This window comes from Schistocerca serialis, unplaced genomic scaffold, assembly GCF_023864345.2.
Source record: "Schistocerca serialis cubense isolate TAMUIC-IGC-003099 unplaced genomic scaffold, iqSchSeri2.2 HiC_scaffold_982, whole genome shotgun sequence".
In the NCBI taxonomy this organism is placed as follows: domain Eukaryota; kingdom Metazoa; phylum Arthropoda; class Insecta; order Orthoptera; family Acrididae; genus Schistocerca; species Schistocerca serialis.
The window spans coordinates 1-21,560 of NW_026048609.1; the positions used below are offsets into that span (position 1 = coordinate 1).

Sequence of the window (21,560 nt, forward strand, 5' to 3'; positions counted from 1 at the left end):
CTTGCGGCCGCGGCGACGAGTCTTGCCCAAAGACGCAGCGTGCGTGGAGGCGCTGCCCGAACGCGTGTGGATGCACCCTCCTACCTCGTAAAGCGCCTACAGCTACTATCACCGTGGGCCGCTGCCGGCGGGCGGGAAGCCGACACAGCGCGGCGTTACGAGCAGCGGCTGTGCGGGGTTGGTGGTGTAATGGTGAGCATAGTTGCCTTCCCAGCAGTTGATCCGGGTTCGATTCCCGGCCACCGCAACGGGCGCAAATTTTTACGTCTGAGTATGTGAGCCACGTGCTGTTACATTAACGTTTTCTTTCCGTCGTTGCTCCACTCCAGGCCATCCTGTAGTATGTCCCGACTTGTCCCGACTTTGCTCGGCTGACGCGAAAGCTGACGCTTGGAATTCGCCCTTATCAAGAGGACAGGCGATATAAACGGCTGTGAGAGGTGAGGTGTAGCGAAGTACAGGCAAACTGCGAAGTTTTGTGCTCCTTCTTCTTAAACAAAAAAATAAAAAAAAAAGAGACGCAGTCGGTAGGACTCGAACCTACGCTCCCAGAGGGAATCTGATTTCTAGTCAGACGCCTTAACCACTCGGCCACGACTGCTCGCAGCCAAAAGTCCCCTCGAATCGTGAAAAATCAAACCGTTCTGCGCAGAATGTTGACAGGAAACGAACTCCGTGCACTGATTACGGCAGGGCTACCAGCGCTACGAGACGAGCCATTACGGAAGCGTTAAAATCTTCGCCCGGACAGGGACTCGAACCCTGGACCCTTAGGTTAAAAGCCTAATGCTCTACCGACTGAGCTATCCGGGCTCACGCTTGCTGTGGATGGAGCAGCTGCAGGCAATGTGAATAACTGGAACGCGTGTGTAGGCGTACTACGGTAATTGCTGGCTTCTGGCGCAACTGGCGACTTCACCGACTTGCCACTGACGCTGGTAGCAGCCCAACAGCGGACCAGTGCCTCTTCTCCCTTTACCCCGGTGCTGACAGTAATTGCATCTCGTGCCTGTTTTCCCCGATTACGCTCGGTTGAAGCTCCGGAAGGAGGGCGACAAACGAGGGTTGGAGGGCCAAAACATGGAGGGTCGTGTGCGCAAAAACTTCCCTTCCGGTACCGGGAATCGAACCCGGGCCTCCTGGGTGAAAGCCAGGTATCCTAGCCACTAGACCACACCGGATTTGCTCGATAAACGTCAGATTTACTCCCTCTCCTCTCGCTTTTCGTGCTGAATCCGGACTTAGTGGTGTTCTCTGTTTGCGAGCATATTTGCGCTTGCAGACTGGCATGGCGCACAGCTCGAAACTGACAATTCATTGCAGTTTGCATCATATTTTACTCACAACAGGGGAGGAGAAAGGTCAAAGCTGTACCTTGCCATAGCTGGATGTAAACATTTTAACGCTGAGGCGTGGGCTCCTTGTGGATAACAAACGACAATTCAGTTCGTTCCCTAGCAACAGCAACGCCGTTAATTCAGCCATGATGTACAGCAAATTAAATGCCCCGGGTGAGGATCGAACTCACGACCTTAAGATTATGAGACTTACGCGCTACCCACTGCGCTACCGAGGCACGTTTGCAAGCAACGTCCCAGGAAACTTGGTAAGTCTCGCATATTAGAGATAGACAGTTTGCGCTTTCTCAAGAATCTGTTGTGTTGCTACACGTGCTTTCCCGAATTGCTAGATTAAACTGCTGCCGCGGCTTTTTCAACGGAAAGCAGCACTGCCTGAGGTTACAGTACATCGCCCTTGCGGCACCTGAACACAGCGGCCTGTAGGGCCAGGCTGACGCTAGAGTTCAGAAATAGCACGCGTCCGTCCAAGTACGGTCTCTTGCGTGCTGCGTGTTTGGTTCTTCTCACAGCGAATCCTGCTATACATTCCTGAGGCTGACGCAGCTCAAACGAGCAATCGGCGCGGCAGCATTATAGCGAGAACAGCAAAACGATGCATCGGCCGGAATCGAACCCGGGCCGCCCGAGTGGTAGGCGAACAACCTACCACTTTTTTAGTTGTTGTTCTCATTTTTTTAGTTGCATTTGTTGGGGGCGGTCGGCCGTGCTTCCCGAGCATATTCCAGAGTAGCTGTCTGCAGGGAAAGTGGGATTGCCACCCAACGACGCCGGATACAGCCGAAAAAAGTGCTACACACGCGGAGTCCCCCCACTACACTGCCTTAAAGCGACCGCTCATCACTATCGTGTGAGTAACCTTGCGGCCGCGGCGACGAGTCTTGCCCAAAGACGCAGCGTGCGTGGAGGCGCTGCCCGAACGCGTGTGGATGCACCCTCCTACCTCGTAAAGCGCCTACAGCTACTATCACCGTGGGCCGCTGCCGGCGGGCGGGAAGCCGACACAGCGCGGCGTTACGAGCAGCGGCTGTGCGGTGGTGGTGTAATGGTGAGCATAGTTGCCTTCCCAGCAGTTGATCCGGGTTCGATTCCCGGCCACCGCAACGGGCGCAAATTTTTACGTCTGAGTATGTGAGCCACGTGCTGTTACATTAACGTTTTCTTTCCGTCGTTGCTCCACTCCAGGCCATCCTGTAGTATGTCCCGACTTGTCCCGACTTTGCTCGGCTGACGCGAAAGCTGACGCTTGGAATTCGCCCTTATCAAGAGGACAGGCGATATAAACGGCTGTGAGAGGTGAGGTGTAGCGAAGTACAGGCAAACTGCGAAGTTTTGTGCTCCTTCTTCTTAAACAAAAAAATAAAAAAAAAAGAGACGCAGTCGGTAGGACTCGAACCTACGCTCCCAGAGGGAATCTGATTTCTAGTCAGACGCCTTAACCACTCGGCCACGACTGCTCGCAGCCAAAAGTCCCCTCGAATCGTGAAAAATCAAACCGTTCTGCGCAGAATGTTGACAGGAAACGAACTCCGTGCACTGATTACGGCAGGGCTACCAGCGCTACGAGACGAGCCATTACGGAAGCGTTAAAATCTTCGCCCGGACAGGGACTCGAACCCTGGACCCTTAGGTTAAAAGCCTAATGCTCTACCGACTGAGCTATCCGGGCTCACGCTTGCTGTGGATGGAGCAGCTGCAGGCAATGTGAATAACTGGAACGCGTGTGTAGGCGTACTACGGTAATTGCTGGCTTCTGGCGCAACTGGCGACTTCACCGACTTGCCACTGACGCTGGTAGCAGCCCAACAGCGGACCAGTGCCTCTTCTCCCTTTACCCCGGTGCTGACAGTAATTGCATCTCGTGCCTGTTTTCCCCGATTACGCTCGGTTGAAGCTCCGGAAGGAGGGCGACAAACGAGGGTTGGAGGGCCAAAACATGGAGGGTCGTGTGCGCAAAAACTTCCCTTCCGGTACCGGGAATCGAACCCGGGCCTCCTGGGTGAAAGCCAGGTATCCTAGCCACTAGACCACACCGGATTTGCTCGATAAACGTCAGATTTACTCCCTCTCCTCTCGCTTTTCGTGCTGAATCCGGACTTAGTGGTGTTCTCTGTTTGCGAGCATATTTGCGCTTGCAGACTGGCATGGCGCACAGCTCGAAACTGACAATTCATTGCAGTTTGCATCATATTTTACTCACAACAGGGGAGGAGAAAGGTCAAAGCTGTACCTTGCCATAGCTGGATGTAAACATTTTAACGCTGAGGCGTGGGCTCCTTGTGGATAACAAACGACAATTCAGTTCGTTCCCTAGCAACAGCAACGCCGTTAATTCAGCCATGATGTACAGCAAATTAAATGCCCCGGGTGAGGATCGAACTCACGACCTTAAGATTATGAGACTTACGCGCTACCCACTGCGCTACCGAGGCACGTTTGCAAGCAACGTCCCAGGAAACTTGGTAAGTCTCGCATATTAGAGATAGACAGTTTGCGCTTTCTCAAGAATCTGTTGTGTTGCTACACGTGCTTTCCCGAATTGCTAGATTAAACTGCTGCCGCGGCTTTTTCAACGGAAAGCAGCACTGCCTGAGGTTACAGTACATCGCCCTTGCGGCACCTGAACACAGCGGCCTGTAGGGCCAGGCTGACGCTAGAGTTCAGAAATAGCACGCGTCCGTCCAAGTACGGTCTCTTGCGTGCTGCGTGTTTGGTTCTTCTCACAGCGAATCCTGCTATACATTCCTGAGGCTGACGCAGCTCAAACGAGCAATCGGCGCGGCAGCATTATAGCGAGAACAGCAAAACGATGCATCGGCCGGGAATCGAACCCGGGCCGCCCGAGTGGTAGGCGAACAACCTACCACTTTTTTAGTTGTTGTTCTCATTTTTTTAGTTGCATTTGTTGGGGGCGGTCGGCCGTGCTTCCCGAGCATATTCCAGAGTAGCTGTCTGCAGGGAAAGTGGGATTGCCACCCAACGACGCCGGATACAGCCGAAAAAAGTGCTACACACGCGGAGTCCCCCACTACACTGCCTTAAAGCGACCGCTCATCACTATCGTGTGAGTAACCTTGCGGCCGCGGCGACGAGTCTTGCCCAAAGACGCAGCGTGCGTGGAGGCGCTGCCCGAACGCGTGTGGATGCACCCTCCTACCTCGTAAAGCGCCTACAGCTACTATCACCGTGGGCCGCTGCCGGCGGGCGGGAAGCCGACACAGCGCGGCGTTACGAGCAGCGGCTGTGCGGTGGTGGTGTAATGGTGAGCATAGTTGCCTTCCCAGCAGTTGATCCGGGTTCGATTCCCGGCCACCGCAACGGGCGCAAATTTTTACGTCTGAGTATGTGAGCCACGTGCTGTTACATTAACGTTTTCTTTCCGTCGTTGCTCCACTCCAGGCCATCCTGTAGTATGTCCCGACTTGTCCCGACTTTGCTCGGCTGACGCGAAAGCTGACGCTTGGAATTCGCCCTTATCAAGAGGACAGGCGATATAAACGGCTGTGAGAGGTGAGGTGTAGCGAAGTACAGGCAAACTGCGAAGTTTTGTGCTCCTTCTTCTTAAACAAAAAAATAAAAAAAAAAGAGACGCAGTCGGTAGGACTCGAACCTACGCTCCCAGAGGGAATCTGATTTCTAGTCAGACGCCTTAACCACTCGGCCACGACTGCTCGCAGCCAAAAGTCCCCTCGAATCGTGAAAAATCAAACCGTTCTGCGCAGAATGTTGACAGGAAACGAACTCCGTGCACTGATTACGGCAGGGCTACCAGCGCTACGAGACGAGCCATTACGGAAGCGTTAAAATCTTCGCCCGGACAGGGACTCGAACCCTGGACCCTTAGGTTAAAAGCCTAATGCTCTACCGACTGAGCTATCCGGGCTCACGCTTGCTGTGGATGGAGCAGCTGCAGGCAATGTGAATAACTGGAACGCGTGTGTAGGCGTACTACGGTAATTGCTGGCTTCTGGCGCAACTGGCGACTTCACCGACTTGCCACTGACGCTGGTAGCAGCCCAACAGCGGACCAGTGCCTCTTCTCCCTTTACCCCGGTGCTGACAGTAATTGCATCTCGTGCCTGTTTTCCCCGATTACGCTCGGTTGAAGCTCCGGAAGGAGGGCGACAAACGAGGGTTGGAGGGCCAAAACATGGAGGGTCGTGTGCGCAAAAACTTCCCTTCCGGTACCGGGAATCGAACCCGGGCCTCCTGGGTGAAAGCCAGGTATCCTAGCCACTAGACCACACCGGATTTGCTCGATAAACGTCAGATTTACTCCCTCTCCTCTCGCTTTTCGTGCTGAATCCGGACTTAGTGGTGTTCTCTGTTTGCGAGCATATTTGCGCTTGCAGACTGGCATGGCGCACAGCTCGAAACTGACAATTCATTGCAGTTTGCATCATATTTTACTCACAACAGGGGAGGAGAAAGGTCAAAGCTGTACCTTGCCATAGCTGGATGTAAACATTTTAACGCTGAGGCGTGGGCTCCTTGTGGATAACAAACGACAATTCAGTTCGTTCCCTAGCAACAGCAACGCCGTTAATTCAGCCATGATGTACAGCAAATTAAATGCCCCGGGTGAGGATCGAACTCACGACCTTAAGATTATGAGACTTACGCGCTACCCACTGCGCTACCGAGGCACGTTTGCAAGCAACGTCCCAGGAAACTTGGTAAGTCTCGCATATTAGAGATAGACAGTTGCGCTTTCTCAAGAATCTGTTGTGTTGCTACACGTGCTTTCCCGAATTGCTAGATTAAACTGCTGCCGCGGCTTTTTCAACGGAAAGCAGCACTGCCTGAGGTTACAGTACATCGCCCTTGCGGCACCTGAACACAGCGGCCTGTAGGGCCAGGCTGACGCTAGAGTTCAGAAATAGCACGCGTCCGTCCAAGTACGGTCTCTTGCGTGCTGCGTGTTTGGTTCTTCTCACAGCGAATCCTGCTATACATTCCTGAGGCTGACGCAGCTCAAACGAGCAATCGGCGCGGCAGCATTATAGCGAGAACAGCAAAACGATGCATCGGCCGGGAATCGAACCCGGGCCGCCCGAGTGGTAGGCGAACAACCTACCACTTTTTTAGTTGTTGTTCTCATTTTTTTAGTTGCATTTGTTGGGGGCGGTCGGCCGTGCTTCCCGAGCATATTCCAGAGTAGCTGTCTGCAGGGAAAGTGGGATTGCCACCCAACGACGCCGGATACAGCCGAAAAAAGTGCTACACACGCGGAGTCCCCCACTACACTGCCTTAAAGCGACCGCTCATCACTATCGTGTGAGTAACCTTGCGGCCGCGGCGACGAGTCTTGCCCAAAGACGCAGCGTGCGTGGAGGCGCTGCCCGAACGCGTGTGGATGCACCCTCCTACCTCGTAAAGCGCCTACAGCTACTATCACCGTGGGCCGCTGCCGGCGGGCGGGAAGCCGACACAGCGCGGCGTTACGAGCAGCGGCTGTGCGGTGGTGGTGTAATGGTGAGCATAGTTGCCTTCCCAGCAGTTGATCCGGGTTCGATTCCCGGCCACCGCAACGGGCGCAAATTTTTACGTCTGAGTATGTGAGCCACGTGCTGTTACATTAACGTTTTCTTTCCGTCGTTGCTCCACTCCAGGCCATCCTGTAGTATGTCCCGACTTGTCCCGACTTTGCTCGGCTGACGCGAAAGCTGACGCTTGGAATTCGCCCTTATCAAGAGGACAGGCGATATAAACGGCTGTGAGAGGTGAGGTGTAGCGAAGTACAGGCAAACTGCGAAGTTTTGTGCTCCTTCTTCTTAAACAAAAAAATAAAAAAAAAAGAGACGCAGTCGGTAGGACTCGAACCTACGCTCCCAGAGGGAATCTGATTTCTAGTCAGACGCCTTAACCACTCGGCCACGACTGCTCGCAGCCAAAAGTCCCCTCGAATCGTGAAAAATCAAACCGTTCTGCGCAGAATGTTGACAGGAAACGAACTCCGTGCACTGATTACGGCAGGGCTACCAGCGCTACGAGACGAGCCATTACGGAAGCGTTAAAATCTTCGCCCGGACAGGGACTCGAACCCTGGACCCTTAGGTTAAAAGCCTAATGCTCTACCGACTGAGCTATCCGGGCTCACGCTTGCTGTGGATGGAGCAGCTGCAGGCAATGTGAATAACTGGAACGCGTGTGTAGGCGTACTACGGTAATTGCTGGCTTCTGGCGCAACTGGCGACTTCACCGACTTGCCACTGACGCTGGTAGCAGCCCAACAGCGGACCAGTGCCTCTTCTCCCTTTACCCCGGTGCTGACAGTAATTGCATCTCGTGCCTGTTTTCCCCGATTACGCTCGGTTGAAGCTCCGGAAGGAGGGCGACAAACGAGGGTTGGAGGGCCAAAACATGGAGGGTCGTGTGCGCAAAAACTTCCCTTCCGGTACCGGGAATCGAACCCGGGCCTCCTGGGTGAAAGCCAGGTATCCTAGCCACTAGACCACACCGGATTTGCTCGATAAACGTCAGATTTACTCCCTCTCCTCTCGCTTTTCGTGCTGAATCCGGACTTAGTGGTGTTCTCTGTTTGCGAGCATATTTGCGCTTGCAGACTGGCATGGCGCACAGCTCGAAACTGACAATTCATTGCAGTTTGCATCATATTTTACTCACAACAGGGGAGGAGAAAGGTCAAAGCTGTACCTTGCCATAGCTGGATGTAAACATTTTAACGCTGAGGCGTGGGCTCCTTGTGGATAACAAACGACAATTCAGTTCGTTCCCTAGCAACAGCAACGCCGTTAATTCAGCCATGATGTACAGCAAATTAAATGCCCCGGGTGAGGATCGAACTCACGACCTTAAGATTATGAGACTTACGCGCTACCCACTGCGCTACCGAGGCACGTTTGCAAGCAACGTCCCAGGAAACTTGGTAAGTCTCGCATATTAGAGATAGACAGTTTGCGCTTTCTCAAGAATCTGTTGTGTTGCTACACGTGCTTTCCCGAATTGCTAGATTAAACTGCTGCCGCGGCTTTTTCAACGGAAAGCAGCACTGCCTGAGGTTACAGTACATCGCCCTTGCGGCACCTGAACACAGCGGCCTGTAGGGCCAGGCTGACGCTAGAGTTCAGAAATAGCACGCGTCCGTCCAAGTACGGTCTCTTGCGTGCTGCGTGTTTGGTTCTTCTCACAGCGAATCCTGCTATACATTCCTGAGGCTGACGCAGCTCAAACGAGCAATCGGCGCGGCAGCATTATAGCGAGAACAGCAAAACGATGCATCGGCCGGGAATCGAACCCGGGCCGCCCGAGTGGTAGGCGAACAACCTACCACTTTTTTAGTTGTTGTTCTCATTTTTTTAGTTGCATTTGTTGGGGGCGGTCGGCCGTGCTTCCCGAGCATATTCCAGAGTAGCTGTCTGCAGGGAAAGTGGGATTGCCACCCAACGACGCCGGATACAGCCGAAAAAAGTGCTACACACGCGGAGTCCCCCACTACACTGCCTTAAAGCGACCGCTCATCACTATCGTGTGAGTAACCTTGCGGCCGCGGCGACGAGTCTTGCCCAAAGACGCAGCGTGCGTGGAGGCGCTGCCCGAACGCGTGTGGATGCACCCTCCTACCTCGTAAAGCGCCTACAGCTACTATCACCGTGGGCCGCTGCCGGCGGGCGGGAAGCCGACACAGCGCGGCGTTACGAGCAGCGGCTGTGCGGTGGTGGTGTAATGGTGAGCATAGTTGCCTTCCCAGCAGTTGATCCGGGTTCGATTCCCGGCCACCGCAACGGGCGCAAATTTTTACGTCTGAGTATGTGAGCCACGTGCTGTTACATTAACGTTTTCTTTCCGTCGTTGCTCCACTCCAGGCCATCCTGTAGTATGTCCCGACTTGTCCCGACTTTGCTCGGCTGACGCGAAAGCTGACGCTTGGAATTCGCCCTTATCAAGAGGACAGGCGATATAAACGGCTGTGAGAGGTGAGGTGTAGCGAAGTACAGGCAAACTGCGAAGTTTTGTGCTCCTTCTTCTTAAACAAAAAAATAAAAAAAAAAGAGACGCAGTCGGTAGGACTCGAACCTACGCTCCCAGAGGGAATCTGATTTCTAGTCAGACGCCTTAACCACTCGGCCACGACTGCTCGCAGCCAAAAGTCCCCTCGAATCGTGAAAAATCAAACCGTTCTGCGCAGAATGTTGACAGGAAACGAACTCCGTGCACTGATTACGGCAGGGCTACCAGCGCTACGAGACGAGCCATTACGGAAGCGTTAAAATCTTCGCCCGGACAGGGACTCGAACCCTGGACCCTTAGGTTAAAAGCCTAATGCTCTACCGACTGAGCTATCCGGGCTCACGCTTGCTGTGGATGGAGCAGCTGCAGGCAATGTGAATAACTGGAACGCGTGTGTAGGCGTACTACGGTAATTGCTGGCTTCTGGCGCAACTGGCGACTTCACCGACTTGCCACTGACGCTGGTAGCAGCCCAACAGCGGACCAGTGCCTCTTCTCCCTTTACCCCGGTGCTGACAGTAATTGCATCTCGTGCCTGTTTTCCCCGATTACGCTCGGTTGAAGCTCCGGAAGGAGGGCGACAAACGAGGGTTGGAGGGCCAAAACATGGAGGGTCGTGTGCGCAAAAACTTCCCTTCCGGTACCGGGAATCGAACCCGGGCCTCCTGGGTGAAAGCCAGGTATCCTAGCCACTAGACCACACCGGATTTGCTCGATAAACGTCAGATTTACTCCCTCTCCTCTCGCTTTTCGTGCTGAATCCGGACTTAGTGGTGTTCTCTGTTTGCGAGCATATTTGCGCTTGCAGACTGGCATGGCGCACAGCTCGAAACTGACAATTCATTGCAGTTTGCATCATATTTTACTCACAACAGGGGAGGAGAAAGGTCAAAGCTGTACCTTGCCATAGCTGGATGTAAACATTTTAACGCTGAGGCGTGGGCTCCTTGTGGATAACAAACGACAATTCAGTTCGTTCCCTAGCAACAGCAACGCCGTTAATTCAGCCATGATGTACAGCAAATTAAATGCCCCGGGTGAGGATCGAACTCACGACCTTAAGATTATGAGACTTACGCGCTACCCACTGCGCTACCGAGGCACGTTTGCAAGCAACGTCCCAGGAAACTTGGTAAGTCTCGCATATTAGAGATAGACAGTTTGCGCTTTCTCAAGAATCTGTTGTGTTGCTACACGTGCTTTCCCGAATTGCTAGATTAAACTGCTGCCGCGGCTTTTTCAACGGAAAGCAGCACTGCCTGAGGTTACAGTACATCGCCCTTGCGGCACCTGAACACAGCGGCCTGTAGGGCCAGGCTGACGCTAGAGTTCAGAAATAGCACGCGTCCGTCCAAGTACGGTCTCTTGCGTGCTGCGTGTTTGGTTCTTCTCACAGCGAATCCTGCTATACATTCCTGAGGCTGACGCAGCTCAAACGAGCAATCGGCGCGGCAGCATTATAGCGAGAACAGCAAAACGATGCATCGGCCGGGAATCGAACCCGGGCCGCCCGAGTGGTAGGCGAACAACCTACCACTTTTTTAGTTGTTGTTCTCATTTTTTTAGTTGCATTTGTTGGGGGCGGTCGGCCGTGCTTCCCGAGCATATTCCAGAGTAGCTGTCTGCAGGGAAAGTGGGATTGCCACCCAACGACGCCGGATACAGCCGAAAAAAGTGCTACACACGCGGAGTCCCCCACTACACTGCCTTAAAGCGACCGCTCATCACTATCGTGTGAGTAACCTTGCGGCCGCGGCGACGAGTCTTGCCCAAAGACGCAGCGTGCGTGGAGGCGCTGCCCGAACGCGTGTGGATGCACCCTCCTACCTCGTAAAGCGCCTACAGCTACTATCACCGTGGGCCGCTGCCGGCGGGCGGGAAGCCGACACAGCGCGGCGTTACGAGCAGCGGCTGTGCGGTGGTGGTGTAATGGTGAGCATAGTTGCCTTCCCAGCAGTTGATCCGGGTTCGATTCCCGGCCACCGCAACGGGCGCAAATTTTTACGTCTGAGTATGTGAGCCACGTGCTGTTACATTAACGTTTTCTTTCCGTCGTTGCTCCACTCCAGGCCATCCTGTAGTATGTCCCGACTTGTCCCGACTTTGCTCGGCTGACGCGAAAGCTGACGCTTGGAATTCGCCCTTATCAAGAGGACAGGCGATATAAACGGCTGTGAGAGGTGAGGTGTAGCGAAGTACAGGCAAACTGCGAAGTTTTGTGCTCCTTCTTCTTAAACAAAAAAATAAAAAAAAAAGAGACGCAGTCGGTAGGACTCGAACCTACGCTCCCAGAGGGAATCTGATTTCTAGTCAGACGCCTTAACCACTCGGCCACGACTGCTCGCAGCCAAAAGTCCCCTCGAATCGTGAAAAATCAAACCGTTCTGCGCAGAATGTTGACAGGAAACGAACTCCGTGCACTGATTACGGCAGGGCTACCAGCGCTACGAGACGAGCCATTACGGAAGCGTTAAAATCTTCGCCCGGACAGGGACTCGAACCCTGGACCCTTAGGTTAAAAGCCTAATGCTCTACCGACTGAGCTATCCGGGCTCACGCTTGCTGTGGATGGAGCAGCTGCAGGCAATGTGAATAACTGGAACGCGTGTGTAGGCGTACTACGGTAATTGCTGGCTTCTGGCGCAACTGGCGACTTCACCGACTTGCCACTGACGCTGGTAGCAGCCCAACAGCGGACCAGTGCCTCTTCTCCCTTTACCCCGGTGCTGACAGTAATTGCATCTCGTGCCTGTTTTCCCCGATTACGCTCGGTTGAAGCTCCGGAAGGAGGGCGACAAACGAGGGTTGGAGGGCCAAAACATGGAGGGTCGTGTGCGCAAAAACTTCCCTTCCGGTACCGGGAATCGAACCCGGGCCTCCTGGGTGAAAGCCAGGTATCCTAGCCACTAGACCACACCGGATTTGCTCGATAAACGTCAGATTTACTCCCTCTCCTCTCGCTTTTCGTGCTGAATCCGGACTTAGTGGTGTTCTCTGTTTGCGAGCATATTTGCGCTTGCAGACTGGCATGGCGCACAGCTCGAAACTGACAATTCATTGCAGTTTGCATCATATTTTACTCACAACAGGGGAGGAGAAAGGTCAAAGCTGTACCTTGCCATAGCTGGATGTAAACATTTTAACGCTGAGGCGTGGGCTCCTTGTGGATAACAAACGACAATTCAGTTCGTTCCCTAGCAACAGCAACGCCGTTAATTCAGCCATGATGTACAGCAAATTAAATGCCCCGGGTGAGGATCGAACTCACGACCTTAAGATTATGAGACTTACGCGCTACCCACTGCGCTACCGAGGCACGTTTGCAAGCAACGTCCCAGGAAACTTGGTAAGTCTCGCATATTAGAGATAGACAGTTTGCGCTTTCTCAAGAATCTGTTGTGTTGCTACACGTGCTTTCCCGAATTGCTAGATTAAACTGCTGCCGCGGCTTTTTCAACGGAAAGCAGCACTGCCTGAGGTTACAGTACATCGCCCTTGCGGCACCTGAACACAGCGGCCTGTAGGGCCAGGCTGACGCTAGAGTTCAGAAATAGCACGCGTCCGTCCAAGTACGGTCTCTTGCGTGCTGCGTGTTTGGTTCTTCTCACAGCGAATCCTGCTATACATTCCTGAGGCTGACGCAGCTCAAACGAGCAATCGGCGCGGCAGCATTATAGCGAGAACAGCAAAACGATGCATCGGCCGGGAATCGAACCCGGGCCGCCCGAGTGGTAGGCGAACAACCTACCACTTTTTTAGTTGTTGTTCTCATTTTTTTAGTTGCATTTGTTGGGGGCGGTCGGCCGTGCTTCCCGAGCATATTCCAGAGTAGCTGTCTGCAGGGAAAGTGGGATTGCCACCCAACGACGCCGGATACAGCCGAAAAAAGTGCTACACACGCGGAGTCCCCCACTACACTGCCTTAAAGCGACCGCTCATCACTATCGTGTGAGTAACCTTGCGGCCGCGGCGACGAGTCTTGCCCAAAGACGCAGCGTGCGTGGAGGCGCTGCCCGAACGCGTGTGGATGCACCCTCCTACCTCGTAAAGCGCCTACAGCTACTATCACCGTGGGCCGCTGCCGGCGGGCGGGAAGCCGACACAGCGCGGCGTTACGAGCAGCGGCTGTGCGGTGGTGGTGTAATGGTGAGCATAGTTGCCTTCCCAGCAGTTGATCCGGGTTCGATTCCCGGCCACCGCAACGGGCGCAAATTTTTACGTCTGAGTATGTGAGCCACGTGCTGTTACATTAACGTTTTCTTTCCGTCGTTGCTCCACTCCAGGCCATCCTGTAGTATGTCCCGACTTGTCCCGACTTTGCTCGGCTGACGCGAAAGCTGACGCTTGGAATTCGCCCTTATCAAGAGGACAGGCGATATAAACGGCTGTGAGAGGTGAGGTGTAGCGAAGTACAGGCAAACTGCGAAGTTTTGTGCTCCTTCTTCTTAAACAAAAAAATAAAAAAAAAAGAGACGCAGTCGGTAGGACTCGAACCTACGCTCCCAGAGGGAATCTGATTTCTAGTCAGACGCCTTAACCACTCGGCCACGACTGCTCGCAGCCAAAAGTCCCCTCGAATCGTGAAAAATCAAACCGTTCTGCGCAGAATGTTGACAGGAAACGAACTCCGTGCACTGATTACGGCAGGGCTACCAGCGCTACGAGACGAGCCATTACGGAAGCGTTAAAATCTTCGCCCGGACAGGGACTCGAACCCTGGACCCTTAGGTTAAAAGCCTAATGCTCTACCGACTGAGCTATCCGGGCTCACGCTTGCTGTGGATGGAGCAGCTGCAGGCAATGTGAATAACTGGAACGCGTGTGTAGGCGTACTACGGTAATTGCTGGCTTCTGGCGCAACTGGCGACTTCACCGACTTGCCACTGACGCTGGTAGCAGCCCAACAGCGGACCAGTGCCTCTTCTCCCTTTACCCCGGTGCTGACAGTAATTGCATCTCGTGCCTGTTTTCCCCGATTACGCTCGGTTGAAGCTCCGGAAGGAGGGCGACAAACGAGGGTTGGAGGGCCAAAACATGGAGGGTCGTGTGCGCAAAAACTTCCCTTCCGGTACCGGGAATCGAACCCGGGCCTCCTGGGTGAAAGCCAGGTATCCTAGCCACTAGACCACACCGGATTTGCTCGATAAACGTCAGATTTACTCCCTCTCCTCTCGCTTTTCGTGCTGAATCCGGACTTAGTGGTGTTCTCTGTTTGCGAGCATATTTGCGCTTGCAGACTGGCATGGCGCACAGCTCGAAACTGACAATTCATTGCAGTTTGCATCATATTTTACTCACAACAGGGGAGGAGAAAGGTCAAAGCTGTACCTTGCCATAGCTGGATGTAAACATTTTAACGCTGAGGCGTGGGCTCCTTGTGGATAACAAACGACAATTCAGTTCGTTCCCTAGCAACAGCAACGCCGTTAATTCAGCCATGATGTACAGCAAATTAAATGCCCCGGGTGAGGATCGAACTCACGACCTTAAGATTATGAGACTTACGCGCTACCCACTGCGCTACCGAGGCACGTTTGCAAGCAACGTCCCAGGAAACTTGGTAAGTCTCGCATATTAGAGATAGACAGTTTGCGCTTTCTCAAGAATCTGTTGTGTTGCTACACGTGCTTTCCCGAATTGCTAGATTAAACTGCTGCCGCGGCTTTTTCAACGGAAAGCAGCACTGCCTGAGGTTACAGTACATCGCCCTTGCGGCACCTGAACACAGCGGCCTGTAGGGCCAGGCTGACGCTAGAGTTCAGAAATAGCACGCGTCCGTCCAAGTACGGTCTCTTGCGTGCTGCGTGTTTGGTTCTTCTCACAGCGAATCCTGCTATACATTCCTGAGGCTGACGCAGCTCAAACGAGCAATCGGCGCGGCAGCATTATAGCGAGAACAGCAAAACGATGCATCGGCCGGGAATCGAACCCGGGCCGCCCGAGTGGTAGGCGAACAACCTACCACTTTTTTAGTTGTTGTTCTCATTTTTTTAGTTGCATTTGTTGGGGGCGGTCGGCCGTGCTTCCCGAGCATATTCCAGAGTAGCTGCCTGCAGGGAAAGTGGGATTGCCACCCAACGACGCCGGATACAGCCGAAAAAAGTGCTACACACGCGGAGTCCCCCACTACACTGCCTTAAAGCGACCGCTCATCACTATCGTGTGAGTAACCTTGCGGCCGCGGCGACGAGTCTTGCCCAAAGACGCAGCGTGCGTGGAGGCGCTGCCCGAACGCGTGTGGATGCACCCTCCTACCTCGTAAAGCGCCTACAGCTACTATCACCGTGGGCCGCTGCCGGCGGGCGGGAAGCCGACACAGCGCGGCGTTACGAGCAGCGGCTGTGCGGTGGTGGTGTAATGGTGAGCATAGTTGCCTTCCCAGCAGTTGATCCGGGTTCGATTCCCGGCCACCGCAACGGGCGCAAATTTTTACGTCTGAGTATGTGAGCCACGTGCTGTTACATTAACGTTTTCTTTCCGTCGTTGCTCCACTCCAGGCCATCCTGTAGTATGTCCCGACTTGTCCCGACTTTGCTCGGCTGACGCGAAAGCTGACGCTTGGAATTCGCCCTTATCAAGAGGACAGGCGATATAAACGGCTGTGAGAGGTGAGGTGTAGCGAAGTACAGGCAAACTGCGAAGTTTTGTGCTCCTTCTTCTTAAACAAAAAAATAAAAAAAAAAGAGACGCAGTCGGTAGGACTCGAACCTACGCTCCCAGAGGGAATCTGATTTCTAGTCAGACGCCTTAACCACTCGGCCACGACTGCTCGCAGCCAAAAGTCCCCTCGAATCGTGAAAAATCAAACCGTTCTGCGCAGAATGTTGACAGGAAACGAACTCCGTGCACTGATTACGGCAGGGCTACCAGCGCTACGAGACGAGCCATTACGGAAGCGTTAAAATCTTCGCCCGGACAGGGACTCGAACCCTGGACCCTTAGGTTAAAAGCCTAATGCTCTACCGACTGAGCTATCCGGGCTCACGCTTGCTGTGGATGGAGCAGCTGCAGGCAATGTGAATAACTGGAACGCGTGTGTAGGCGTACTACGGTAATTGCTGGCTTCTGGCGCAACTGGCGACTTCACCGACTTGCCACTGACGCTGGTAGCAGCCCAACAGCGGACCAGTGCCTCTTCTCCCTTTACCCCGGTGCTGACAGTAATTGCATCTCGTGCCTGTTTTCCCCGATTACGCTCGGTTGAAGCTCCGGAAGGAGGGCGACAAACGAGGGTTGGAGGGCCAAAACATGGAGGGTCGTGTGCGCAAAAACTTCCCTTCCGGTACCGGGAATCGAACCCGGGCCTCCTGGGTGAAAGCCAGGTATCCTAGCCACTAGACCACACCGGATTTGCTCGATAAACGTCAGATTTACTCCCTCTCCTCTCGCTTTTCGTGCTGAATCCGGACTTAGTGGTGTTCTCTGTTTGCGAGCATATTTGCGCTTGCAGACTGGCATGGCGCACAGCTCGAAACTGACAATTCATTGCAGTTTGCATCATATTTTACTCACAACAGGGGAGGAGAAAGGTCAAAGCTGTACCTTGCCATAGCTGGATGTAAACATTTTAACGCTGAGGCGTGGGCTCCTTGTGGATAACAAACGACAATTCAGTTCGTTCCCTAGCAACAGCAACGCCGTTAATTCAGCCATGATGTACAGCAAATTAAATGCCCCGGGTGAGGATCGAACTCACGACCTTAAGATTATGAGACTTACGCGCTACCCACTGCGCTACCGAGGCACGTTTGCAAGCAACGTCCCAGGAAACTTGGTAAGTCTCGCATATTAGAGATAGACAGTTTGCGCTTTCTCAAGAATCTGTTGTGTTGCTACACGTGCTTTCCCGAATTGCTAGATTAAACTGCTGCCGCGGCTTTTTCAACGGAAAGCAGCACTGCCTGAGGTTACAGTACATCGCCCTTGCGGCACCTGAACACAGCGGCCTGTAGGGCCAGGCTGACGCTAGAGTTCAGAAATAGCACGCGTCCGTCCAAGTACGGTCTCTTGCGTGCTGCGTGTTTGGTTCTTCTCACAGCGAATCCTGCTATACATTCCTGAGGCTGACGCAGCTCAAACGAGCAATCGGCGCGGCAGCATTATAGCGAGAACAGCAAAACGATGCATCGGCCGGGAATCGAACCCGGGCCGCCCGAGTGGTAGGCGAACAACCTACCACTTTTTTAGTTGTTGTTCTCATTTTTTTAGTTGCATTTGTTGGGGGCGGTCGGCCGTGCTTCCCGAGCATATTCCAGAGTAGCTGTCTGCAGGGAAAGTGGGATTGCCACCCAACGACGCCGGATACAGCCGAAAAAAGTGCTACACACGCGGAGTCCCCCACTACACTGCCTTAAAGCGACCGCTCATCACTATCGTGTGAGTAACCTTGCGGCCGCGGCGACGAGTCTTGCCCAAAGACGCAGCGTGCGTGGAGGCGCTGCCCGAACGCGTGTGGATGCACCCTCCTACCTCGTAAAGCGCCTACAGCTACTATCACCGTGGGCCGCTGCCGGCGGGCGGGAAGCCGACACAGCGCGGCGTTACGAGCAGCGGCTGTGCGGTGGTGGTGTAATGGTGAGCATAGTTGCCTTCCCAGCAGTTGATCCGGGTTCGATTCCCGGCCACCGCAACGGGCGCAAATTTTTACGTCTGAGTATGTGAGCCACGTGCTGTTACATTAACGTTTTCTTTCCGTCGTTGCTCCACTCCAGGCCATCCTGTAGTATGTCCCGACTTGTCCCGACTTTGCTCGGCTGACGCGAAAGCTGACGCTTGGAATTCGCCCTTATCAAGAGGACAGGCGATATAAACGGCTGTGAGAGGTGAGGTGTAGCGAAGTACAGGCAAACTGCGAAGTTTTGTGCTCCTTCTTCTTAAACAAAAAAATAAAAAAAAAAGAGACGCAGTCGGTAGGACTCGAACCTACGCTCCCAGAGGGAATCTGATTTCTAGTCAGACGCCTTAACCACTCGGCCACGACTGCTCGCAGCCAAAAGTCCCCTCGAATCGTGAAAAATCAAACCGTTCTGCGCAGAATGTTGACAGGAAACGAACTCCGTGCACTGATTACGGCAGGGCTACCAGCGCTACGAGACGAGCCATTACGGAAGCGTTAAAATCTTCGCCCGGACAGGGACTCGAACCCTGGACCCTTAGGTTAAAAGCCTAATGCTCTACCGACTGAGCTATCCGGGCTCACGCTTGCTGTGGATGGAGCAGCTGCAGGCAATGTGAATAACTGGAACGCGTGTGTAGGCGTACTACGGTAATTGCTGGCTTCTGGCGCAACTGGCGACTTCACCGACTTGCCACTGACGCTGGTAGCAGCCCAACAGCGGACCAGTGCCTCTTCTCCCTTTACCCCGGTGCTGACAGTAATTGCATCTCGTGCCTGTTTTCCCCGATTACGCTCGGTTGAAGCTCCGGAAGGAGGGCGACAAACGAGGGTTGGAGGGCCAAAACATGGAGGGTCGTGTGCGCAAAAACTTCCCTTCCGGTACCGGGAATCGAACCCGGGCCTCCTGGGTGAAAGCCAGGTATCCTAGCCACTAGACCACACCGGATTTGCTCGATAAACGTCAGATTTACTCCCTCTCCTCTCGCTTTTCGTGCTGAATCCGGACTTAGTGGTGTTCTCTGTTTGCGAGCATATTTGCGCTTGCAGACTGGCATGGCGCACAGCTCGAAACTGACAATTCATTGCAGTTTGCATCATATTTTACTCACAACAGGGGAGGAGAAAGGTCAAAGCTGTACCTTGCCATAGCTGGATGTAAACATTTTAACGCTGAGGCGTGGGCTCCTTGTGGATAACAAACGACAATTCAGTTCGTTCCCTAGCAACAGCAACGCCGTTAATTCAGCCATGATGTACAGCAAATTAAATGCCCCGGGTGAGGATCGAACTCACGACCTTAAGATTATGAGACTTACGCGCTACCCACTGCGCTACCGAGGCACGTTTGCAAGCAACGTCCCAGGAAACTTGGTAAGTCTCGCATATTAGAGATAGACAGTTTGCGCTTTCTCAAGAATCTGTTGTGTTGCTACACGTGCTTTCCCGAATTGCTAGATTAAACTGCTGCCGCGGCTTTTTCAACGGAAAGCAGCACTGCCTGAGGTTACAGTACATCGCCCTTGCGGCACCTGAACACAGCGGCCTGTAGGGCCAGGCTGACGCTAGAGTTCAGAAATAGCACGCGTCCGTCCAAGTACGGTCTCTTGCGTGCTGCGTGTTTGGTTCTTCTCACAGCGAATCCTGCTATACATTCCTGAGGCTGACGCAGCTCAAACGAGCAATCGGCGCGGCAGCATTATAGCGAGAACAGCAAAACGATGCATCGGCCGGGAATCGAACCCGGGCCGCCCGAGTGGTAGGCGAACAACCTACCACTTTTTTAGTTGTTGTTCTCATTTTTTTAGTTGCATTTGTTGGGGGCGGTCGGCCGTGCTTCCCGAGCATATTCCAGAGTAGCTGTCTGCAGGGAAAGTGGGATTGCCACCCAACGACGCCGGATACAGCCGAAAAAAGTGCTACACACGCGGAGTCCCCCACTACACTGCCTTAAAGCGACCGCTCATCACTATCGTGTGAGTAACCTTGCGGCCGCGGCGACGAGTCTTGCCCAAAGACGCAGCGTGAGTGGAGGCGCTGCCCGAACGCGTGTGGATGCACCCTCCTACCTCGTAAAGCGCCTACAGCTACTATCACCGTGGGCCGCTGCCGGCGGGCGGGAAGCCGACACAGCGCGGCGTTACGAGCAGCGGCTGTGCGGTGGTGGTGTAATGGTGAGCATAGTTGCCTTCCCAGCAGTTGATCCGGGTTCGATTCCCGGCCACCGCAACGGGCGCAAATTTTTACGTCTGAGTATGTGAGCCACGTGCTGTTACATTAACGTTTTCTTTCCGTCGTTGCTCCACTCCAGGCCATCCTGTAGTATGTCCCGACTTGTCCCGACTTTGCTCGGCTGACGCGAAAGCTGACGCTTGGAATTCGCCCTTATCAAGAGGACAGGCGATATAAACGGCTGTGAGAGGTGAGGTGTAGCGAAGTACAGGCAAACTGCGAAGTTTTGTGCTCCTTCTTCTTAAACAAAAAAATAAAAAAAAAAGAGACGCAGTCGGTAGGACTCGAACCTACGCTCCCAGAGGGAATCTGATTTCTAGTCAGACGCCTTAACCACTCGGCCACGACTGCTCGCAGCCAAAAGTCCCCTCGAATCGTGAAAAATCAAACCGTTCTGCGCAGAATGTTGACAGGAAACGAACTCCGTGCACTGATTACGGCAGGGCTACCAGCGCTACGAGACGAGCCATTACGGAAGCGTTAAAATCTTCGCCCGGACAGGGACTCGAACCCTGGACCCTTAGGTTAAAAGCCTAATGCTCTACCGACTGAGCTATCCGGGCTCACGCTTGCTGTGGATGGAGCAGCTGCAGGCAATGTGAATAACTGGAACGCGTGTGTAGGCGTACTACGGTAATTGCTGGCTTCTGGCGCAACTGGCGACTTCACCGACTTGCCACTGACGCTGGTAGCAGCCCAACAGCGGACCAGTGCCTCTTCTCCCTTTACCCCGGTGCTGACAGTAATTGCATCTCGTGCCTGTTTTCCCCGATTACGCTCGGTTGAAGCTCCGGAAGGAGGGCGACAAACGAGGGTTGGAGGGCCAAAACATGGAGGGTCGTGTGCGCAAAAACTTCCCTTCCGGTACCGGGAATCGAACCCGGGCCTCCTGGGTGAAAGCCAGGTATCCTAGCCACTAGACCACACCGGATTTGCTCGATAAACGTCAGATTTACTCCCTCTCCTCTCGCTTTTCGTGCTGAATCCGGACTTAGTGGTGTTCTCTGTTTGCGAGCATATTTGCGCTTGCAGACTGGCATGGCGCACAGCTCGAAACTGACAATTCATTGCAGTTTGCATCATATTTTACTCACAACAGGGGAGGAGAAAGGTCAAAGCTGTACCTTGCCATAGCTGGATGTAAACATTTTAACGCTGAGGCGTGGGCTCCTTGTGGATAACAAACGACAATTCAGTTCGTTCCCTAGCAACAGCAACGCCGTTAATTCAGCCATGATGTACAGCAAATTAAATGCCCCGGGTGAGGATCGAACTCACGACCTTAAGATTATGAGACTTACGCGCTACCCACTGCGCTACCGAGGCACGTTTGCAAGCAACGTCCCAGGAAACTTGGTAAGTCTCGCATATTAGAGATAGACAGT

The 21,560-nt window shown here is 53.6% G+C and overlaps 50 non-coding genes across 50 annotated transcripts; 10 read left to right on the forward strand and 40 right to left on the reverse strand.

The window, feature by feature from the left end:
- Positions 1-172: 172 nt before the first annotated feature.
- Trnag-ucc (transfer RNA glycine (anticodon UCC)) lies at positions 173-247 on the forward strand. The gene has a single exon. It is a non-coding gene; the product is annotated as a tRNA-Gly (tRNA).
- A 272-nt stretch (positions 248-519) lies between these two features.
- Trnas-aga (transfer RNA serine (anticodon AGA)) lies at positions 520-601 on the reverse strand. The gene has a single exon. It is a non-coding gene; the product is annotated as a tRNA-Ser (tRNA).
- Positions 602-740: 139 nt separating this feature from the next.
- On the reverse strand, positions 741-813 carry Trnak-uuu (transfer RNA lysine (anticodon UUU)). Its single transcript has one exon. It is a non-coding gene; the product is annotated as a tRNA-Lys (tRNA).
- A 296-nt stretch (positions 814-1,109) lies between these two features.
- On the reverse strand, positions 1,110-1,181 carry Trnae-uuc (transfer RNA glutamic acid (anticodon UUC)). Its single transcript has one exon. It is a non-coding gene; the product is annotated as a tRNA-Glu (tRNA).
- A 322-nt stretch (positions 1,182-1,503) lies between these two features.
- On the reverse strand, positions 1,504-1,576 carry Trnam-cau (transfer RNA methionine (anticodon CAU)). The gene has a single exon. It is a non-coding gene; the product is annotated as a tRNA-Met (tRNA).
- Positions 1,577-2,389: 813 nt separating this feature from the next.
- Positions 2,390-2,461, forward strand: Trnag-ucc (transfer RNA glycine (anticodon UCC)). Its single transcript has one exon. It is a non-coding gene; the product is annotated as a tRNA-Gly (tRNA).
- Positions 2,462-2,733: 272 nt separating this feature from the next.
- Trnas-aga (transfer RNA serine (anticodon AGA)) lies at positions 2,734-2,815 on the reverse strand. The gene has a single exon. It is a non-coding gene; the product is annotated as a tRNA-Ser (tRNA).
- Positions 2,816-2,954: 139 nt separating this feature from the next.
- Trnak-uuu (transfer RNA lysine (anticodon UUU)) lies at positions 2,955-3,027 on the reverse strand. The gene has a single exon. It is a non-coding gene; the product is annotated as a tRNA-Lys (tRNA).
- Positions 3,028-3,323: 296 nt separating this feature from the next.
- On the reverse strand, positions 3,324-3,395 carry Trnae-uuc (transfer RNA glutamic acid (anticodon UUC)). The gene has a single exon. It is a non-coding gene; the product is annotated as a tRNA-Glu (tRNA).
- Positions 3,396-3,717: 322 nt separating this feature from the next.
- On the reverse strand, positions 3,718-3,790 carry Trnam-cau (transfer RNA methionine (anticodon CAU)). The gene has a single exon. It is a non-coding gene; the product is annotated as a tRNA-Met (tRNA).
- Positions 3,791-4,603: 813 nt separating this feature from the next.
- Trnag-ucc (transfer RNA glycine (anticodon UCC)) lies at positions 4,604-4,675 on the forward strand. The gene has a single exon. It is a non-coding gene; the product is annotated as a tRNA-Gly (tRNA).
- Positions 4,676-4,947: 272 nt separating this feature from the next.
- On the reverse strand, positions 4,948-5,029 carry Trnas-aga (transfer RNA serine (anticodon AGA)). Its single transcript has one exon. It is a non-coding gene; the product is annotated as a tRNA-Ser (tRNA).
- A 139-nt stretch (positions 5,030-5,168) lies between these two features.
- Trnak-uuu (transfer RNA lysine (anticodon UUU)) lies at positions 5,169-5,241 on the reverse strand. The gene has a single exon. It is a non-coding gene; the product is annotated as a tRNA-Lys (tRNA).
- A 296-nt stretch (positions 5,242-5,537) lies between these two features.
- Trnae-uuc (transfer RNA glutamic acid (anticodon UUC)) lies at positions 5,538-5,609 on the reverse strand. The gene has a single exon. It is a non-coding gene; the product is annotated as a tRNA-Glu (tRNA).
- Positions 5,610-5,931: 322 nt separating this feature from the next.
- Positions 5,932-6,004, reverse strand: Trnam-cau (transfer RNA methionine (anticodon CAU)). Its single transcript has one exon. It is a non-coding gene; the product is annotated as a tRNA-Met (tRNA).
- An 812-nt stretch (positions 6,005-6,816) lies between these two features.
- Trnag-ucc (transfer RNA glycine (anticodon UCC)) lies at positions 6,817-6,888 on the forward strand. The gene has a single exon. It is a non-coding gene; the product is annotated as a tRNA-Gly (tRNA).
- Positions 6,889-7,160: 272 nt separating this feature from the next.
- Trnas-aga (transfer RNA serine (anticodon AGA)) lies at positions 7,161-7,242 on the reverse strand. The gene has a single exon. It is a non-coding gene; the product is annotated as a tRNA-Ser (tRNA).
- Positions 7,243-7,381: 139 nt separating this feature from the next.
- Positions 7,382-7,454, reverse strand: Trnak-uuu (transfer RNA lysine (anticodon UUU)). Its single transcript has one exon. It is a non-coding gene; the product is annotated as a tRNA-Lys (tRNA).
- A 296-nt stretch (positions 7,455-7,750) lies between these two features.
- Trnae-uuc (transfer RNA glutamic acid (anticodon UUC)) lies at positions 7,751-7,822 on the reverse strand. The gene has a single exon. It is a non-coding gene; the product is annotated as a tRNA-Glu (tRNA).
- Positions 7,823-8,144: 322 nt separating this feature from the next.
- On the reverse strand, positions 8,145-8,217 carry Trnam-cau (transfer RNA methionine (anticodon CAU)). Its single transcript has one exon. It is a non-coding gene; the product is annotated as a tRNA-Met (tRNA).
- An 813-nt stretch (positions 8,218-9,030) lies between these two features.
- Trnag-ucc (transfer RNA glycine (anticodon UCC)) lies at positions 9,031-9,102 on the forward strand. Its single transcript has one exon. It is a non-coding gene; the product is annotated as a tRNA-Gly (tRNA).
- Positions 9,103-9,374: 272 nt separating this feature from the next.
- On the reverse strand, positions 9,375-9,456 carry Trnas-aga (transfer RNA serine (anticodon AGA)). The gene has a single exon. It is a non-coding gene; the product is annotated as a tRNA-Ser (tRNA).
- Positions 9,457-9,595: 139 nt separating this feature from the next.
- Trnak-uuu (transfer RNA lysine (anticodon UUU)) lies at positions 9,596-9,668 on the reverse strand. Its single transcript has one exon. It is a non-coding gene; the product is annotated as a tRNA-Lys (tRNA).
- Positions 9,669-9,964: 296 nt separating this feature from the next.
- On the reverse strand, positions 9,965-10,036 carry Trnae-uuc (transfer RNA glutamic acid (anticodon UUC)). Its single transcript has one exon. It is a non-coding gene; the product is annotated as a tRNA-Glu (tRNA).
- Positions 10,037-10,358: 322 nt separating this feature from the next.
- On the reverse strand, positions 10,359-10,431 carry Trnam-cau (transfer RNA methionine (anticodon CAU)). The gene has a single exon. It is a non-coding gene; the product is annotated as a tRNA-Met (tRNA).
- An 813-nt stretch (positions 10,432-11,244) lies between these two features.
- On the forward strand, positions 11,245-11,316 carry Trnag-ucc (transfer RNA glycine (anticodon UCC)). Its single transcript has one exon. It is a non-coding gene; the product is annotated as a tRNA-Gly (tRNA).
- Positions 11,317-11,588: 272 nt separating this feature from the next.
- Positions 11,589-11,670, reverse strand: Trnas-aga (transfer RNA serine (anticodon AGA)). Its single transcript has one exon. It is a non-coding gene; the product is annotated as a tRNA-Ser (tRNA).
- A 139-nt stretch (positions 11,671-11,809) lies between these two features.
- On the reverse strand, positions 11,810-11,882 carry Trnak-uuu (transfer RNA lysine (anticodon UUU)). The gene has a single exon. It is a non-coding gene; the product is annotated as a tRNA-Lys (tRNA).
- A 296-nt stretch (positions 11,883-12,178) lies between these two features.
- Trnae-uuc (transfer RNA glutamic acid (anticodon UUC)) lies at positions 12,179-12,250 on the reverse strand. Its single transcript has one exon. It is a non-coding gene; the product is annotated as a tRNA-Glu (tRNA).
- Positions 12,251-12,572: 322 nt separating this feature from the next.
- Trnam-cau (transfer RNA methionine (anticodon CAU)) lies at positions 12,573-12,645 on the reverse strand. Its single transcript has one exon. It is a non-coding gene; the product is annotated as a tRNA-Met (tRNA).
- An 813-nt stretch (positions 12,646-13,458) lies between these two features.
- On the forward strand, positions 13,459-13,530 carry Trnag-ucc (transfer RNA glycine (anticodon UCC)). Its single transcript has one exon. It is a non-coding gene; the product is annotated as a tRNA-Gly (tRNA).
- Positions 13,531-13,802: 272 nt separating this feature from the next.
- Trnas-aga (transfer RNA serine (anticodon AGA)) lies at positions 13,803-13,884 on the reverse strand. The gene has a single exon. It is a non-coding gene; the product is annotated as a tRNA-Ser (tRNA).
- A 139-nt stretch (positions 13,885-14,023) lies between these two features.
- On the reverse strand, positions 14,024-14,096 carry Trnak-uuu (transfer RNA lysine (anticodon UUU)). The gene has a single exon. It is a non-coding gene; the product is annotated as a tRNA-Lys (tRNA).
- A 296-nt stretch (positions 14,097-14,392) lies between these two features.
- Trnae-uuc (transfer RNA glutamic acid (anticodon UUC)) lies at positions 14,393-14,464 on the reverse strand. Its single transcript has one exon. It is a non-coding gene; the product is annotated as a tRNA-Glu (tRNA).
- A 322-nt stretch (positions 14,465-14,786) lies between these two features.
- Positions 14,787-14,859, reverse strand: Trnam-cau (transfer RNA methionine (anticodon CAU)). Its single transcript has one exon. It is a non-coding gene; the product is annotated as a tRNA-Met (tRNA).
- Positions 14,860-15,672: 813 nt separating this feature from the next.
- Trnag-ucc (transfer RNA glycine (anticodon UCC)) lies at positions 15,673-15,744 on the forward strand. Its single transcript has one exon. It is a non-coding gene; the product is annotated as a tRNA-Gly (tRNA).
- A 272-nt stretch (positions 15,745-16,016) lies between these two features.
- Trnas-aga (transfer RNA serine (anticodon AGA)) lies at positions 16,017-16,098 on the reverse strand. Its single transcript has one exon. It is a non-coding gene; the product is annotated as a tRNA-Ser (tRNA).
- A 139-nt stretch (positions 16,099-16,237) lies between these two features.
- On the reverse strand, positions 16,238-16,310 carry Trnak-uuu (transfer RNA lysine (anticodon UUU)). The gene has a single exon. It is a non-coding gene; the product is annotated as a tRNA-Lys (tRNA).
- Positions 16,311-16,606: 296 nt separating this feature from the next.
- On the reverse strand, positions 16,607-16,678 carry Trnae-uuc (transfer RNA glutamic acid (anticodon UUC)). The gene has a single exon. It is a non-coding gene; the product is annotated as a tRNA-Glu (tRNA).
- Positions 16,679-17,000: 322 nt separating this feature from the next.
- On the reverse strand, positions 17,001-17,073 carry Trnam-cau (transfer RNA methionine (anticodon CAU)). The gene has a single exon. It is a non-coding gene; the product is annotated as a tRNA-Met (tRNA).
- An 813-nt stretch (positions 17,074-17,886) lies between these two features.
- On the forward strand, positions 17,887-17,958 carry Trnag-ucc (transfer RNA glycine (anticodon UCC)). The gene has a single exon. It is a non-coding gene; the product is annotated as a tRNA-Gly (tRNA).
- Positions 17,959-18,230: 272 nt separating this feature from the next.
- On the reverse strand, positions 18,231-18,312 carry Trnas-aga (transfer RNA serine (anticodon AGA)). Its single transcript has one exon. It is a non-coding gene; the product is annotated as a tRNA-Ser (tRNA).
- A 139-nt stretch (positions 18,313-18,451) lies between these two features.
- Positions 18,452-18,524, reverse strand: Trnak-uuu (transfer RNA lysine (anticodon UUU)). Its single transcript has one exon. It is a non-coding gene; the product is annotated as a tRNA-Lys (tRNA).
- A 296-nt stretch (positions 18,525-18,820) lies between these two features.
- On the reverse strand, positions 18,821-18,892 carry Trnae-uuc (transfer RNA glutamic acid (anticodon UUC)). Its single transcript has one exon. It is a non-coding gene; the product is annotated as a tRNA-Glu (tRNA).
- A 322-nt stretch (positions 18,893-19,214) lies between these two features.
- Positions 19,215-19,287, reverse strand: Trnam-cau (transfer RNA methionine (anticodon CAU)). Its single transcript has one exon. It is a non-coding gene; the product is annotated as a tRNA-Met (tRNA).
- Positions 19,288-20,100: 813 nt separating this feature from the next.
- Trnag-ucc (transfer RNA glycine (anticodon UCC)) lies at positions 20,101-20,172 on the forward strand. The gene has a single exon. It is a non-coding gene; the product is annotated as a tRNA-Gly (tRNA).
- A 272-nt stretch (positions 20,173-20,444) lies between these two features.
- Positions 20,445-20,526, reverse strand: Trnas-aga (transfer RNA serine (anticodon AGA)). The gene has a single exon. It is a non-coding gene; the product is annotated as a tRNA-Ser (tRNA).
- Positions 20,527-20,665: 139 nt separating this feature from the next.
- On the reverse strand, positions 20,666-20,738 carry Trnak-uuu (transfer RNA lysine (anticodon UUU)). Its single transcript has one exon. It is a non-coding gene; the product is annotated as a tRNA-Lys (tRNA).
- Positions 20,739-21,034: 296 nt separating this feature from the next.
- Positions 21,035-21,106, reverse strand: Trnae-uuc (transfer RNA glutamic acid (anticodon UUC)). The gene has a single exon. It is a non-coding gene; the product is annotated as a tRNA-Glu (tRNA).
- A 322-nt stretch (positions 21,107-21,428) lies between these two features.
- On the reverse strand, positions 21,429-21,501 carry Trnam-cau (transfer RNA methionine (anticodon CAU)). The gene has a single exon. It is a non-coding gene; the product is annotated as a tRNA-Met (tRNA).
- Between the last annotated feature and the right edge of the window lie 59 nt (positions 21,502-21,560).